A 13581-nucleotide genomic window follows, 5' to 3' on the forward strand; every position below is an offset into this window, starting at 1 on the left:
AGTTACCCTGCTGAGTCGGGCGACTGCTGGTGCTGCTGAAGTTGTAGACTGAGCTCTACCATTATTACCTCATTGACCCTGTTTGGAAGGACAATCCCTCAACCTGTGACCAGACTGACCACACCCAAAACATCCTTCTTTTCCTGCAAGACACTCCACCCGGATGGTTCTTACCACACTTAGGGCAAGTTGGGTAGGTTTTGGTGCTTGAAATACTACCTTGAGACTTAGAGCCTGATGCTCTACCCTTTTGATTAATCCGGAACTTGGAAGATGGGACACTAATTGATGAAGGTGCTGGAGTTGAAAATTTCTGTTGACTCTGCGAGCGATTTCCGCTACCCGATTTCTGCTGAGAATAGTCATAGTTTCCCGTCCTAGCCTTCTTGTTCTCCTTAGCATGTTCCCTAAGCTTGTCACCCTCAACCTGCTAAGCATGAGTCATAAGCCTAGAGATGCTCATATTTTCCAGCAACATAGCATTCCTACATTATATCTTCACCAAGTCTGACACTCTATATAGAAACTTATTTATCTGAGCCTGGAATCAGCAACCATGTGAGGGGCATACCTGGAGAGTTGGGTAAACTTGAGCCCATACTCTTGGACTGTCATGCTACCTTGCCTTAAGTTCATAAATTCCTGGGCCCTTGCTTCTCTCAATCTATGGGAAAAAACCTATCTAGAAAGGTTTCGCTGAAACAATCCCAAGTAATAAGAGTTGCATCTATATCCCTGTTCCCTTCTACTAAGTATACCAGACATGAGCTACATCTTTCAATTGATACGATGCTAACTCAACCTAGTCATTCCCAGTTACCTGCATCACCTCAAAGATTTTCTTGACCTCATCAATGAAATTTGGGGGATCTTCTCCCACTTGCGATCGTAAGAACTCTGGCGGATTCATCCTAACAAAGTCTCGCACTCTAGCTGCAGCTGACCCAACATTGGCATTTGCCTGAACTGGAACCCGCTGATTGTTCTGGTTTGCCACACTTTGAGCCAACATCTGAATAACGTTCCTGAAATTCTGCATTCGAGACTTCTTGATCAAGGACTAGAGGAGCCGCATTTACGTTCCTAGCATTCGCATTTTTGGTGTTAGCTCTACGGGGAAGCATGATCACTGTAACGTAGAACGTCAACTTAGAATAGAATTAGATCATACCTTACGCACGATAAGAGTAACAAGAAAATGAAGATTCTTCCTAAATGACTTCGTAGCCTCCTTCTCATTAGATGTGGTGCACTTCACACCCATAAAAAGGACTCTACTTAGTGCGGCTTTTCAAACATCCTAGGACTCTTAAACCTAGTGCTCTGATACCAAGTTTGTCACACCCCGAACTACCCCCGAGACGCGGACACGGGACCTAGGACCACAAGTGATCCCAAGCTAACCCTACTGGCATGATCACTAGCATGCTAAAGATAATAAACTGATGTGGAAGCTAGATCATAACTAAAATGAAAGGATGGGGAATACCCATATACTATATCTGAGATATATGAAAACAGATGTGTTTAATACAAAGAATATAATAACTCAATACTAAGCTGAATCTAATTATGTCTGAAAATAGCCTCTAACTGACTAGAAATGTTGGGACAGGCCCCAGCTAAGTCTAGCAAAACTGAAACTAAAGGACTGAAAATACTGAAAAGAAACTCATGACTATTGTCTTCGGAGAATGAGGACTCACCACTGATTTTGTTGAACTGGAGATCGGGAACCGATCTAAGCGTGATCTGGATGCTGAGAACCTGAACCTACATCATGAGAAGATGTAGCGCAGAGTATGCGTCAGTACTTACAAGGTACTGAGCACGCAGGATAGAATAGAGCTGAAATAACATATGACTGAACAAAGCACATAAGCAATGATATAATCTAAACATGATATAGATAGTGAATACTGAGCCAACTGAATGCAATGACCAATTTATAACATGCTGAGACTGAATACTGAATATAATGATACATGGTCAATATAATAGAATCTGACTGAACTATAGGAGCTACTAATAACCAATAATAAAACCACATGAGCTAAATATGGAGTCCGATGTATACGCCCCATCGAGAAGACCCAATATACCCTACCAGAGGTATAGAGGCATGCTGACTTGATCAATGAAATTATGCCCACAGATGGGACTTACAACCTATGTGGCTAGTAGTCCTGGGACTATATGGGTACGCTGAACCTTAGTTTAACTCGGTATTATGCTACTCCCAATGGATTAAGTAATTAACACATTATGACTGAATTTTTGTAAGTTACTGGATAGCTCAAACTGAACATGAAAACTGAGAATTCAACAATTAAATTGATATTGATGCATTAATAACTGAGGCATGTATAATTGAATAAGAACCCAACATTAATATTAACGTACTAATCTGATTTGGATCATTCTAATAGCTAAGAACCCAACAATTCTAACTACCAAAAAACCATAGGTATAGTCATAATAAGGGAATAATGAAATTGACTGAAACTAGGGATCTAATGGGTGAAAGGAACCCACTAGTGAATCCCACATACCTGGTGATGAATTCCACGGAAAAATCTTTCGATTTTGGAGCTGGAACAGGAGGAAACTTGCTGCGTTCTTGAACTTAGGGTTGGTCGCCTCTTTCTCTCTTTTTGCTTCTAATTTTTTAAGTTTTGATGAAAGGTCTGACTTAGGTAAGTTCTAGTTATATTTCTAGGCCTAAACTGACTAAAACCAAAAAATTTAGGATTAAAATGATGTAGTTTAGGTGTCCAACGAATAAGGAAAACATCAAAATAACCTGACTTAAACTGCAGACGGATTAACCACGACCACCTTCATGGACCGTGAAAGGGACCACGGATCGTGAAGTCAGTCGTGGTCTGGACTTGGTGGCTACTAGCTGAGGGCCTGAGTCCACGAACCCTACCATGGCCCATGTGAAGGACCACAGACTGTGAAAATGTCTGTGGTCTCCATTTGGGTTGTGGTTTGGAGGGACTGGCTAGGGGGCTTACTGGTAAGGCTCCACGGACGTCCCCATGGGTCGTGTGAAGGACCACTGACTGTCGTGGTCCTCACTTAGGCGTGGCGGTCTAAGGGGCTGGCTAGGGAGGTTCACTGCCTTGACTCTACGGGAGCCACCACGGCCCATCATCAAGACCACGGACCGTGAAGGTACTTGTGGACTGATGTTTGGGCCATGTGACTTCCAAGTCAAGACCACGGGCAGGTCTATGGACTGTGGAACCTATCACGGTCCGTGAACCTTGTCGTGGTTCACTGCTTCAGGTATATTTCTGAAATTTTATTCTGGGTCTTGGTTTCGAGGTGTTACACTAGTATTACCAAGCAGAGTTCCCCTCAGGCTTAGCCTGACACGGGGATCTTGACTCTCTTTAGTTTTATTTTGAGACTATTTATTTCTTTTACATTGAGGACAATTGTTAGTTTTGTTGGCGGGGTGAGATATCTTCATACCTCCATCTTTTTGGTTGTTTTTGTGATTGTTTGATAGTCAGTTATGCTTACTCTGAGTGATTATGGCTTTTTGGTTTTTAATTTGAATGTTGGTTGGTTTTTTATCAAAATTTAAAATTTCATCTCTTCATGTTTGTGGATGTGGTTGTTCTCTTGCATATTTGAGTATCAGTTGTGATCAATATTGATGAGTTGAATAGTTCTCTTGATTGAACGATATGTTTGTGCAATTCCAATGAGGCAAATTTGAGTTGCATAAGTCATGTGTGAAATCTTAACAACCCATTGTGACTGGCCCATTGTCGAAATGAATCTTGTGATGATCGTTGCACACGAGCTAAAATTGTATAATCTCGATTGATGATTGTGTTGAATACCATGTGTGGTTAGATTGTCTTGAAATATGTGTTTGGTGATACCTAGAACTTGCCCTGTTAGTCCAATCGACTAATGTAGGCGAATGATATAGATGATCTTAAGCAAATTTTTTGGAGAGTGAACCGAATTGGTAGTATACCTCTTTGTGACCACCTTGTGAGAGTTTGAACCTAGCTTGGCATTGTTTGAGCCTAACCTTTTCTTTGTATGAAACATGAACTCTTTTTATCTCTCCTTCACATCACCTATAACCTTCATGAATCATTGTTCTGTTTGAATAGCCAACTTAGGCCAAAAGCCTAAGTTGGGGGTGTGGTGAAAAAGGAGGAAAGCCACAAAGTTTGTGAAAAGTTTCCCTTGATGGATTGTGTTGAAAAAGATGGAACCCATCCATATAAAAAAAGAAAAAAGAAGAGAAGAGAAGAAAAAGATTGATAAAGAAAAAGAATGTTGCAATAAAGTTTGTGCAAAGGATGAAAGAAATGGGGTATCCAATGAATCATGCTTAAAAGAACATAATGTAGATTGTGAAAATAAAAAAGAGTGAAAGAATGGGAGAAACAAGTGAAATTTAGGCCATGCTTCACGAAAGTAGAATTCACTAAGCCAAAATGATCATACCTTTACCCTCAGCCTTGTTGTAAGTCTTGAAAGAGCATTGCGATCTTGCTTGAGCTTAATGCCATGTTGATTAGAAAATACGGGCAAGCCTATGGGTGGAATCATACATGTTTTTATCTTTGAGTGTGTGTGAATTGCTTTGATTCCTTAATTTTGAAAAGTTTTTGAGCTTTTGTGTGAGCATGGAATCATTCTTGATGTGAAGGCATTTGAATACTTTTATTGAGCTTGAATTTGCATTTAAAGCAAGCATTGTGAGCTTGAGTTCTATTTGAGATGACTAGTCACAATTTGAAACTTGTAGTGCACAATTGAACATTGCATGAGTAGATTGAACCTCTTGTGTGCATTCATGTTGAGTCTTGTCTAGCACTATTTGTAGGCATCTCTGTTGAACTGATTGATCTTGTGTTTTACTTGAGGACAAGCAAAAGTTTAAGTTAGGGGTGTTATTGAGTCGGGGATTTCGACTCATTTAGGGCTTAATATCTAGAGTTTTAGTGTCCTCAATGCCTATTCTATGCTTTAATCTGATGTTTAAATGCCAATTTGTAGCAATGAAGGCATAAGAGCAAGGCAAGGACATTACCGGGGCAAAAAGGAGCGAAAAAGCTGAAAAAGTTGAAGAAAAGCAAGGTTGATGCTTGCCAAAAGTTCCAGTAGGCCATCCCATGGAAAAAGCCAATTCGACGATAGAAAGGGTAATTCGGTGAAGCGCCGAATGGATCAGCGGTGGAATTTCTGATCGCCTAAAGCCACAGAAGGAAAGTGTGGAAAAGCCAAGCCAAGAAATCGATGGAAAGGAGCACTCGGCGAAGCTCGACTTACTCCATCGGGTGGCTCTGAAACTGAAAATTTGGAAGTGTATAAATGCGATTTTAAAAAGAGAGTTCCAACGTGCTAAGGTTTTGGAGAGTTCCAACGTGCTAAGGTTTTGGAGAGTTCCTACATTGGGTTTTTGATTCCTAACACTGTTCTTTAAGTTTTTGAGTTGAGATTTAGGGTTTATTTGTTTTTGAAGTCAATTCAAACATTTTGAAGACTTGTAGATTGTTACCTAAGCTGATGGAACACATAGTTGGTAACTATTTCTTGCTCTTTACTATGTGTGGCTAAAACCCCCATTTTTGGGGGTGTGATTATGTGATTGAATGCTTCAATTAGCTTATGGGTGTTAGTATTTACTGATTTTAGTGTTGATTTGAAGTGGGTTCAATTAGTAGTTGAGTTTTAATTGATGAATTGTAGTTGCAATGCAATTATAACCTAGTATTATAAACTTGCTAGATAAAGAGGTTTTAGAGTTAAAACTATTAATTGATGATTGTAGTGATTGAGTTATTGTATACTTAGCTTGAGAAAGTGGGTCTAAATTCAATCTTACCAATCTAGCTTGAAAGAGTAGATTAATTGAGGTTTTGGGTTGTTTATCTTTGTTATGCTTGTCGAGGTTTGAGAGAACTCGCTTGATTCGTGATACTTGATTGAGAAATGACTATTGCACCTAAAGCCTAGCCTACCCATTAAGATTCAACGACTTTTAGTGAATAGTAATCACCCATATAGAAAAATTGGCATTCAATTGATCACACTCCCAAGGATCTCTCTCTACTTGATTACCCTCATGTGTTCGTAGTTGTTAATTATTCACTCTAATCCCCCAATTGAAATTAATTGTCAAACCCCTGCCATTTAATTTAATTGCTTCGAAAGTGTCTACTTCTATAATCGATTAGAACACTCATTTCACTTCGTAATTGAATTCTTTACCGTATCACTCTCGGTGGGATCGATCCTAACTCCTCGTTGGGTTTATACTTGATTGTGACCGCCTACACTTACAATCAAATGAAGTGTAGTTGAGAGTTATCAATCCTCGATTGCGAGATTGATCTGAGGTCCCTATTATTCTTGGTAGGTTATTCTTGACTACTAAGCTCTTGTTGATCTGGAAAGTGGTGAACTGAAATTCTGGGTAAATAGTGAGGAAGTTACATTTAATATCTGTAAATCAATGAAGCAACCAAGTGACCTCCATGTGATATTGGTCATTAACGTGATTGATGAAGTGACTAATACTGTGAGCGAAGTTTTTTGTGTTGGTGAGTCTTTGGATGCCGTCCTTTTGAATTATGATGGGGACAAAATTCAAGATTATGATGAGGTAGTTGCTGCTCTATCGAGTTTAGGTTCTTATTCTAAGAGCCCCTTGAAACTAGATATCGATTTGAAGAATAGGGAAAGTCCTCCTGCAAAGCCATCTATCGAAGAACCGCCAAATCTCAAATTGAAGGTACTTCCACTTCACCTTCATTATGAGTTCTTGGGCGCTAGTAACACTTTACCCGTGATTATTGTTGCGGATTTGCTTGAATGGCAAACACAAGTGCTTGTTAGTGTGTTGGAAAGATTTATCAAGGCTGTTGGGTGGACAATTACTGACATTGTGGGAATTCCTCCCGGCATTTGTACCCACAAGATTCAATTGGCTAGTGATTGTAAGCCAAGTATTGAACATCAAATGAGGTTGAATCCTCCAATTCAAGAAGTCATCAATAAAGAGATTATTAAGTTGCTTAATGCGGGAGTTGTCTACCCATTGCGGATAGCAAGTGGGTTAGTCCCGTCCAATGTGTTCCAAAGAAGGGTGGTATTACCGTGGTCCCTAATGAAAAAGGGGAACTTGTTCCAATGCGACCGGTTACCGGTTGGCCTGTATGTATGGCTTATCAAATTTTAAATGCGTGGACCGAGAACGATCATATTCCGATGCCCTTTATGGATCAAATTCTCGATAGACTTGTGAGTTGTGGATGGTATTACTTCTTATATGGTTACTTCGGTTATAATCAAATCTCTATTGCACCGGAAGATCAAGAAAAGACAACATGCACATGCCCCTATGGTACATTTACTTTCAAAAGAATGCCCTTCGGATTGTGTAATGCACCGACGACATTTCAATGGTGTATGCTCTCTATTTTTGCTAATATGGTAGAGGATTCGATAGAAGTCTTCGTGGATGACTTTTCGATTGTGGAAGATACATTTGAAGCGTGCCTTGAGCACCTTGGTAGAGCCTTGAAAAGATTTGTCGAAACAAACTTTGTTCTCAATTGGGGGAAATGTCATTTCATGGTCAAGGAAGGTATTATATTGGGGCACAAAATTTTGGGAGATGGAGTACAAGTTGATCAAGCTAAAGTTGAAGTTATCGCCAAGTTGCCTCATTCTATTTCGGTTAAAGGTGTTAAAAGCTTTTTGGGTCATGCGGGTGCCTGCCAGAGGTTCATAAAAGATTTCTCTAAGGTGACCCATCGTGTTTGCAAGCTACTTGAAAAATACAGTGTCTTCGAGTTTGATGAATCTTGTGTCAAGACGTTGTGTGTTTAAAAGAGAAGCTCGTTTCGACTACTATCATTGTTGCTCCAGATTGGAGCATTCCATTTGAGCTAATGTGTGATGCAAGCAGTGTGGCTTTGGGGGTTGTACTTGGCCAATGCAAGGGAAATTTGTTTCACCCAGTCTACTATGCAAGCAAGACCTTGAATGTAGTTCGAAAGAACTACACCATCACTGGGCAAGAGTTGTTAGCTATGGTGTATGCTCTTGAGAAGTTTAGAGCCTATATTTTGGGGACCAAGGTGGTTGTGCACACCGATCATGCTGCTATATGTTACTTGATGGCTAAGAAGGATGCAAAGCCAAGGTTGATTCGATGGGTGTTATTATTATAAAAGTCTGACTTTGAAGTCAAAGATTGAAAGGGGTGTGAGAACCAAGTAGCAAACCACTTGTCGAGTGGAATCGAATGCGGTTGTTTTCGGTGAAAAAGATATTGAGGAAGCCTTTCCCGACGAGTCGGTGATGATTGTGTCGAATGGGAGCCTATTGATATGCTGATTTTGCCAATTATGTGGTTTAAGGGATTCTTCCTGATGGGCTGAAGTTTTACCAACGAAAGAGGTTCCTTTTTTATGCGAAGAACTATTTTTGGGATAAAACTTACCTATTTCGGGAATGTGCTGATCACATGATTATAAGATGTGTTTTGGAAGTTGAGCTAGATGTTATTCTTGACGCTTTCCATGTGTCACTGATTGGTGGGCACCATAGTGAAGTGCGTACAACTGCTAAGGTACTACAAAGTGGTTATTATTGGACAACGTTGTATCAAGATGATAATTCTCTTGTTTAGAAGTGTGTACAATGTCAAAAGCAAGGAGAAGTCTCGCGAAGGCATGAATTACCTCTCACTCGTATTTTAGAGGTTAATTTATTTGATGTATGGGGAATCGATTTCTTGGGGTCTTTTGTGAGTTCTTATGGGAACAAATACATCTTGGTAGTCGTTGATTATGTCTCTAAATGGGTAGAGGCAGTCGCCTTACCCAAAAATGAAGGGAGAAGGGTGGTTCAATTCCTCAAGCGGTACATTTTCACGAGATTTTGCACTTCACATGCAATCATTAGTAATGGGGGCTCTCATTTCTGTAACTGAATGTTCACCTCATTGTTGAGCAAGTATGGAGTCAAGCATAAGGTTGCCACCCCTTATCATCCGCAAACAAGTGGTCAAGTCGATGTGTCCAACCAGGAAATCAAAGGAATTTTGGCCAAAACTGTTAATGCGAATCGAACCGATTGATCTCGGAAGTTAGATGATGCTCTTTGGGAGTATAGAACTGTATTCAAGACCCCGATATGTCCCCATATCAAATGGTGTTTGGTAAATCTTGTCATCTACCAGTTGAACTTGAGCATAAGGCCTTGTTCCAAGGTATTCCTTTAATTATTAAGAGTTCATGGATTTATCATTCAAAGGGAAGTAGACTACTCAAGAATTTTCTATTTTATTTGTTGGAATTGAATTTGAATAAAAAATTAATAGAAGACAGAATAAGTAAAATCTTGTTTCATCTTCAGTGGGAACTTGAGTAAGGAGTAGACCTTTTTATTTTGGGATTTTATAGAGTTTGAAAACGAGAACTCCTTTCCCTATTTGGTGTACCTACTTGACCCAGATGAATGTAAACTTTCACGTCCGATTTTGAAGGGGGGTTTTCTTCTTCGGACACATTTGGCATGGTGCTAGAACCTAGTTCAAAGATGTTTTTACTGGTATTGATCCATATTTAGATTAGAGGTAGAAGGCGCTCTGTTGGGATCTTCACGGACAGAAAAAGATTGCAGTTAGTTTGATAATGATCGAGTGACATTGCTTTTTCGGCCTGAATTGAGGAATCCCTTAGATATGTTGCATAAGGGCTTTTGGTATGGGCCTTAAAGGTCATAAACTTGAATTGGGAGGATGTGTCGAAAGATCAAGGTGACTTACTCCATAGATTTGACAAGTTTCGGCTTCGAGCTTATGATAGCTCAACCCTTTATAAGGAAAAAAAAATGAAGAAATGGCATGATAAAAGGATCCTTCATCGAGAGTTTTAAATTGGTGATCTTATGCTGCTCTATAACTCTCGTGTGAGACTCTTTCCGAGAAAACTCAAATCAAAATGGTCGGGTCCGTTCAAAACTAATCATGTGTTTGCAAATAGGGAAATAGAAGTTGCAAACGAGGATGGGTCAATGTTCAAGGTGAATGGGTAAAGGTTGAAGCTTTACTTTGGAGAGTGTCCACATGCGACTATGATTGATGTGGTGTATTTGGATGATTCTTGAATACACGTCCACGTCGTACCACGACGTTAACTAAGGCGCTTCTTATGAGGCAACCCAAGATTTACTTTTTGGTTATTTAAGTAACGTTTGTTGGATGTGTAGGTTGGAGTTCGTATTTTGGGAGAAAAGCAAATGGGTGAGGGGCTGGTTCACTCGGTGAGTCGTCGAATTGCCCCCATAATTGCCAAAATGCATTGCCCATAAAAGTAAAAAATGGGGAAGGTTCAAGAAGTTTGGGCGAGCTTACAACTTACTCGGTGAGTCACCTAGTCTGATCGGCGAACTCGACTAATCTCGCCTTCTGCACCTACGGAAAGGTGAAAAGGAAGTCACTTGGCAAGTCACCAAGTTTGATCAGCGAACTCGACTGAGCTCGCCCATTGCACCTGAGGAATAGTTGAGTCCCCAATTACTTTTGACGGGCTGAGACCCATTCGGCACGTCACCAAATCCCTTCAGCGACGTTAGTCCAGCCCACCGAAGTTCCCCCGCACTAAAGAGTCATTTCAGTTTAAACTTCTAAATTCAATTGCTGTTCTTTTTAATTGAAATTTTTGAATCCTCTACTAATCCATCGAACTTTAGGATATTTTTCTTGATTATTTGCATCTCGTGAGTGAAGTGTCGGTGTTATTTCTCTACCCTTCTCTTGTGTCGCGTGTGTGTATTTTTCTACATTGGAGTTAATTTCTCAAATTTTGTTTAATTTGTGCAATACTTGCAATTCTAATGTCACACCCGAAACTACCCTCTTGGCGTAGCACGGGACCTAGGATCACGAGTGACCCCAAGCTAACCTTGAGTCTGGCATATCATAAGCATACTGAAAATATAACTAAGTAATACATGTACTATGCGGAAGCTAGAAAAAATAGTGGATATCTGAAAACGGGGAAAAAGCAAACTAGTCTGAAGGTAAATATGAAACCATAAGAGTTGAGTGATAACCGAAACAACCACTTAACAACTCAAGCTGAATCTACTACTATGACTGAAAAGCCTTTAACAAAGTTGAGTTACTAGGACATGCCCCAGCTAACTCTAACAAAACTAAAACTAAAAATAATGTCTAAAATGAAAGCATGTCTATTGTCCTCAAAATATGAGGACTCACCAGTGAAGTTGCTAAATTCGAACTGAGAATCGATCTAAGTGTGATCTGAATGCTGAGTACCTAAACCTACATCATGAAAGGATGTAGCGTAGAGTATGCGTTAGTACTTTGAATGTAATGAGCATGCAGGATATTGATATGCTAAGTTGAACAAAGTATATAAGTTGAACAATGTATAACTCATGAACAATGATATAATCTGAACAAGGATATAAATATGTACTAAATTATAACTGAAAGATAAACTGAATGCAATGACCAAGTACTAATCATGAAGATAACATGTTTAACTGTATACTGAAGTAACTATTGGAAACTTGGTCTATGCACTAAGAGTCTGACTGTGGGGGCTATTCTTAACTGACATAAACCATGTGAGCTAAAATGGAGTCCGATGTATATGCCCCATCAGGAGGACCTAATATACCTTGCTAAGGGTATAGAGGCATGACTATGATGTGATCACTAAATCTGATGCCCAATAAAGGGGACTTATAATCATGCGCGGGCATGTAGTTCTAGGAAACTTCTAATATCTATTGGAGATGTGGGTCTAGGCCAATGCTGTACCGCCTCAATTTCCTGAGAATCCACTTGAATCCCTTCACTTGATACCACATGATCAAGGAAAGTGACTGATTGTAACCAGAATTCACATTTGCTGAACTTAGCGAATAGGTGGTGATCTTTGAAGGTTCACAAAACAACTCTAAGATGAGTCGCATGCTCTTCCTCACTTCGAGAATAAATGAGGATATCATCAATAAAGATGATAACGAATAAGTCCAAATACTATTTGTATACCCTGTTCATTAATTCCATGAAAGCTGCAAAAGCATTTGTTAGTCCAAAAGACATAACTACAAATTCATAGTGACCATACCGAGTACTGAAGGTTGTCGTCAAGATGGCACTATCTTTGACTCTGAATCAATGATAGCCGGATCTGAGGTCTATCTTAGAAAAATAACTAGCACCCTGGAGTTGGTCGAATAAGTAATCAACCATGAGGATGGGATACTTATTCTTCATTATGACTTTATTTAACTGATGATAGTCAATGCATATTCTGAGAGAACCATCTTTCTTCTTTACGAACAACACTGGAGCACCCCATGAAGAGATATTGGTCTGATGAATCCCTTATCTAGAAGGTCTTTCAATTGTTCTTTCAATTCCTTAAGCTCGGATGGAGCCATTTTTTATGGAGGAATCGAAATGGGCTGGGTATGTGGAAGAAGATCTATTCTGAATTCGATTTTCCTTTCGAAAGGAACTCTGGGAAGATCTTTCTGGGAACACTTTTGGAAACTCATTTACTACTAGGACTGACTCAAGAGTTGGGGTTTTGGAGTTTGAATCCTTAACCTGAATGAGATGATAGATATACCCTTTACAGATCATCTTCATAGCCTTAAGGTAAGAGATAAATCGACCTATAGGCACTGAACTACTACCCTTCCACTCTAAGACAAACTCGTTTGGAAACTGAATTCGAATGGTCCTAGTTCTACAATTGACTGAGGCATAACAGGAATGTAACCAATCCATGCCTAGAATGATATCGAAATCTACCATTTCTATCTCTAGAAGGTCAGCTGGGGTGAATTTATGAGAAACTGTGACAGGGAAATTTTTGTATATCTGTCTAGCTATAACTGGGTCACCAACTAGAGTAGACACTAAGAAGAGTTCCGAGAGAATTTCTAGACTGACATTGAAGTTTACTGCTATATAGGGAGTTACAAAAAATAGTGTAGCCTCTAGATCTAACAATGCATAAACATCTAAATGAAAGACTCATAACGTACTGGTGACCACATTAGGAGAACCTTCTTGTTCCTGGCAAGCCTGAAGAGCATACAACTTGTTCTGGTGCTGACCACCACCTGTACTAGATGAAGCACCTTACTGAGTTGGGCGACCTGCTGTTGCTGCTGGAGCTGTAGACTGAGCCCTATTATTGTTACCTCTCTGCCCCTGTCTGGCAGAAGGGCAATCCTTCAACCTATGGCCAAATTGACCATACCTAAAGCACCCTTTCTTGCCTGCAAGACACTCACCTGGATGGTTCTTATCACACTTTGGAAAAGTTGGGAAAGTCCTGTTACCTGAAGTACTTCCCTGAGACTTAGAGCCTGATTCCCTACCTTTCTGATCCTTTCGAAACCTGGGGGATGGAGCACTAGCTGATGAAGGTGCTGGGGCTGTAGACCTTTGCTGAAACTGTGAGTGATTCCTACCACCTGACTTTTGCTGTGAGTATTCATAATTTCCAGTTCTGGCCTTTTTGTTATCCTTAGCCA

Source organism: Solanum verrucosum, unplaced genomic scaffold (genome assembly GCF_900185275.1).
Source record: "Solanum verrucosum unplaced genomic scaffold, falcon-dt-bn FXZP01000073.1, whole genome shotgun sequence".
In the NCBI taxonomy this organism is placed as follows: domain Eukaryota; kingdom Viridiplantae; phylum Streptophyta; class Magnoliopsida; order Solanales; family Solanaceae; genus Solanum; species Solanum verrucosum.